The sequence below is a fragment of the Aedes albopictus genome, chromosome 3 (genome assembly GCF_035046485.1).
Source record: "Aedes albopictus strain Foshan chromosome 3, AalbF5, whole genome shotgun sequence".
Classification (NCBI taxonomy): domain Eukaryota; kingdom Metazoa; phylum Arthropoda; class Insecta; order Diptera; family Culicidae; genus Aedes; species Aedes albopictus.
The window spans coordinates 5483780-5489043 of NC_085138.1; positions in this window are offsets into that span (position 1 = coordinate 5483780).

Consider the following 5264-nt stretch of genomic DNA (forward strand, 5'->3'; position numbering starts at 1 on the left):
AAATAATTGCAATCATCACTTCCCTCTGTTTCCCCACATTGACCTGCATCCTGACGTGGCAGGCGCCATTGTTGCCTAACAATAGAAGATCACCAATACTGACACACTGAAGATGTCTGTTTAATCCCCGGCAGATATTTCATTGGTTCCATGTGTGAGTGTAGCTGGTCTGGCGATACTTGAGTAGCATCCACGGGCGGTCAATCAAGCTCAAGCTCAAGCTCAGCGATGAAAGGATGCACATGAAATGGTGAGCACGTTTCAAGTTATTGTGTTGTTTAAATTGAAAACAATAACCCTCAGATATACATATATCCTGTAAGTTACAGGCAAATTTACCCACTTCGAAATTCAAAGATATGTAATATGCACTTTCCCAGTCAACCAGTGATCGTATAAGATGTTGCATAAGATGGAGGCGACATGCGTACATTTTACTTGCGCCTAAATGGAGGCATGCACGCATATGGCCTCCACTTCATCAACTTATGCAACATGTTATACGATTATTGGTTGACTGGGTTATTGTGTCGCCGTCGGCTTAAACTTTTATGCAAAAAGCACTTTGTTTTTGCACATTTCTTGTTGTCCGTAGGAACGGGTTCGGTGCGTCTAGTGGCTTCAATCCCTAGCCCGTCTCCTACTTTGTATATCTTCTTTCTAAGGCATGTCCACATTAAATTTCTAGCAACTAAAAATTGTAGAACGCCAAAAAAAATACTTAAACTCAAACTTACATCGAGTTCGCTGTAACAAAATGATCTCCATCACTTTCTACACATTTTTTTATCGGATTGTAAAATTACAGGTTGTCTGCAGTATGGAGCTTGTTTACAACTTTGTGTGCAAGAAATTCTTTTATGTGAAATCGAATGAAATGAAATGGAAATTTAAACGTTCTAATATTTACGTCAAAGTGTAGTTTTCCAGATTTTTTTTCTGTGTAAATTTCTAGTCATCGTGTTGCGATAGGTTGGTGGAGTTCTTCCAGCAGATATTAAATTACTCCCGATTCGGTGATAATCAGCTTAAAGCTAAAACATTCAATGTATTTAGGTATGTTTACAGTTTGGATAGATATACGTTGCACTTACAATTCAGTCTCCGACCTGCTTCTGACCTTAATCGCAACAAATTGATGTATTTTAGGCTTACTCCTACAAATTAGCATATAAGTATAATTCAGTTAATGTTAGATAAGATAATAATTCACTATAAATCACAAATTAGAAACCTACAAACGACCTCCTCACTTAACACTGCCTACATCACCTTGAAAACGTTTGTTATTGCTTTTTATCTGTCTTGTCTTACCTAGATCTGCATTATATCATTGAAACGTTCGTGTTGGTTTTGCATAGGGATGGTTGGGGCTGTTGTGGCTTAGACATCGAATTCAAATGGAAAGGTCTCACGAAGCCTCTGCTGGATTGCTTTAGGAGCTGTTCATAAACCATGTAGACCAAATTTTGACCATCTCAGACGCCCAAGCCCCTCCCCCCCATGGTAGACTTTTGTTCACACAAAAATATCGAAATTTGTATGGAGCGTAGACTTTGGCGTAACATTTTATGGAGTTCCAGCCTGGTTCCAGTTGGCTTTAGGCGTTTTCTGAGGATGTTCTTTCAGGGGGTTTCAGAAGGTTTCAGGTCCGTACCGAAACTCCCTGAAACCATCTGGAATGCCTTGAAATGCCTTGTAACCCCTCTGGAACTCCCTATAAAACTTCCTTATAAGCCACCTAAAACCCCTTGAATTGTCTTGAAATGCCTTTATTCCTGAATCCTCCTTGAAAGCTTCTTGAAACCTCCTGAAGCCACCTGCATTCTCCCAAAACGCCTCGTTGTCTTTAAGCTCTTCTGAAAAACCCGTCTAATGTCTTAAAACGCCTTCAAACCCCCTTGAAACAACCCCTCATTGGGTTTCTTCAGAAATTCCTCCAGGGATTAACCCGGGAATTCCTTAAGTAATTATATCAGGAACAACTTTTGGGATTATTTTAACCCTAAAAGGGATACCTTCATGGCCTCAGTTTCGTCACCTCGCAGAGTGTGTTCCATCAAAGACGAGCTCTGAAAGGCGCCTGGGGTCCAATGGACCCCAGGTATCCCTTTTAGGGTTAAAAATGCCTGCAAGAACTCTTCTTGGAATTCCTTCAGAAACCTTCCAGGAATAAATGCAGGATTTCAGGATTTCCTCAGTACTTCCCCTGAGATTTCTTCAGAAATTCTCTCAAAAATATGAATTTTGCATTTCTTCTAGAATTATTCCTCGAGAGATTCCTCCAGAATTTCTTCAAGAAATTTTTCAAGGATTCCTTTGAGAATTCCTGCATGGATTCCTCCAAAAAACCTACAGGCATTCGTCCAGGAATTGTTCTAGAGATCCCTCTAGAGATTCATCTTGCGATTCTTTAAGAAATTCTCAAGGGATTCTTCTAGGAATTCCGTCGGGGATTCCTCCACGAATTGCCCCAAGCATTCCTTCTGGAATTCTTCTAGGGATTGCTATATGTATCCTCCAGGAATTCCTTTTGGAATACCTCCAGGAATTCCACCATGAGCTCCTTTCAATAGGGGTTCCTCCAGACATTCCTTCAGGATTACCCCAGAAATTCCTTCTGGAATTCCTCCAGGAATTGATCCAAGAAGTCCTACCGGAATTCCTTCTGAAATCACTACCGCAATTTCTCCAGGAAATCCTCCAGGGATTCCTTCAGATATTTTCCCACGAATTCCTCCCGGAGCTAACCCAGCAGTTATTTCAAGAATTCCTCCATTCCTGCATGAATTCCTCCTGAGATTCCTCTAGAAGTTTCTTCAAGGATTTATTCAGGAATCCTCCAAGAAATCCTCCAGAGATTCCTTCAAAAAATTCCCTAGAAATGTCTCCAGGATTTCATCCAGGCATTTCTCCGGGGACTTCTCCAGAAATTTCTCCAAGAATTCCTCAAGGAGTTACCCCTGGTAAATTCAGGAACTCCTCCAGGAATTTCTTAAGAAATTGTTACAGGAATTTCTTCGGAAATTGCCACAGCAATTCCTTCAGGGATTTCTGCAGGAAATCCACCAAGGATTGCTTCAGAAATTCTTTCAGGAATTTCTCTAGGAATTTTTCCAGGGATTCATCCAGGGATTCTTCCAGAAATTTCTTCACTAGGGTTTCCTTCAAGGATTTCTCTAGAGATTCCTTCAGAATTTTTTGCACGGATTCCTCTAGAAATTGCACCAGGAATTTCTTCAAAGATTCCTCTAATGATTCTTCCAGAGATTCCTCCAGGAATTCCTCCGATGATTCCTTCAGTATTTCCTTTTGGAATTCCACTAGAAATTTCTCTGGGAATTCCTCTAGGAAATTCTCTAGGAATTTTTGAAGAAATTTATCCAGGGATTCCTTCCAGAATTCCTATGCAGACTCCTCCAAAAATTCATTCAGGGATTCCTCCTGGAATTCTTCCAGGAATAGTTTCACGAAATTTCCCCAAAAATTCCTCTTGGCATTTCTTCAGGAGTTCCTCCTGGGATTCCTACAGAAATTTGTCCAGAAGTTCATCCAGGCATTCCTCCTAAGGTTTCTCAAGAAATTGCTTCGAGAATTCCCCAGACATTCTTGCAAGGATTTCTCTAGAAATTTCTCCAAGGACTCCTCCAGGAATTCCTCAAGAGGTTTCTTCAGAATTACCCCGGGAATTGAATCCAGAAATTGATTCTTCTCCAGGAAATCCTCTTGGAATTCCTTCAAGGATTTCTTCAGGATTCCTCCAGGGATTCCTTCAGGAATTCCCCCAGAAATTTCAACTGGAATTTATCCAAGAATTATTCTAGGTATTCCTGCAGAATTTTATCCAGGCATTTCTCCAGGGGCTGCTCCAGGAATTCCACAAAGAATTTCTTTCAGGAATAACTCCATGTATTTCTTCAGGAATTCCTCCAGGAATTGATACAGGAATTCCTGCAAGATTTTTTTCGGAAGTTGCTACAGCAAAACCTCCATGAGTTTCTGCAGGAAATCCCCCAAGGATTCCAGAAATTCTATCAAGAATTTCTTCAGGAATTCCTCCCGGAATTTTTTCAGGGTTTTCACCGGAAATTCTTCCAGGGTTACCTTCATCAATTAATCCAGGAATTTCTCCTCCAGGGATCCTCCAGAAATTCCGTCAGCGACTTCTTCAGAAATTATTTCACGGATTCCTCCAGAAATTCCACCAGGAATTCCTTTAGGCAATTCTTCCAGAATATCCTCTGGCAATTCCTCCAGAAATTTCACTGGAAATTCCTCCAGAAATTCCACTGGGAATTCCACTAGAATTTTCTCTAAGAATTCCTTCAGAAATATCTCTAGGGATTTCTTCCAGAATTGCTCTAAAGAATCCTCCAGGAATTCTTCCAGGAATAGTTCCACAGAATTTCTCCAAGATAGGGATTTCTTCAGGAATTCTTCCTGGATTTCCGACAGGCATTTGTCCAGGACTCTTCCAGACATTCCTCCTGAGGTTTCTCTAGAAATTGCTTTAGGGATTTCTCCAGGGATTTTTCAAGAATTCCCCCTGGGATTATTCCAAGAATTTCTGTTGAAGTTTCTCTAAGGATTCCTCCAGGAATTCCTCAAAAGGTTTTTTCAGAGTTACCCCAGGAACTCCTCCAGAAACTCCACTGGGAATTCCACTAGAAATTTCTCATAGAATTTCTTCAGAAATATCTCCAGGGATTTCTTCCAGAATTGCTCTAAAGATTCCTCCAGGAATTCATTCAAGAATTCTTCCAGGAATAGTTCCACGGAATTGCTCCAAGAATTCCTCTAGGGATTTCTTCAGGAATTCTTCCTGGGTTTCCGACAGGCATTTGTCCAGAGGCTCCTCCAGACATTCCTCCTGAGGTTTCTCCAGAAATTGCTTTAGGGATTCCTCCAGGGATTTTCCAAGAATTCCCCCTGGGATTATTCCAAGAATTTCTCTTGAAGTTTATCTAAGGATTCCTCCGGGAATTCCTCAAAAGGTTTTCTCAGAGTTACCAGGAACTCCTTCAGAAAATCCTCCAGGAATTGATCCAGGAATTCCTTCAGAAATTACTACCGCAACTTCTCAAGGCATTTCTCCAGGAAATCCTCCAGGGGTTCCTTCAGAAATTCCTTCAGAAATTTCTCCGGGAATCTATCCAGTAATTATTCCAAGTATTCTTCCACTGCCGTAATTCTGCAAATGGCGTAAGCGCCATTCAAAATCTCGATATTTTTGGTATATTATATGTGATATCTGGTGTAAAAAT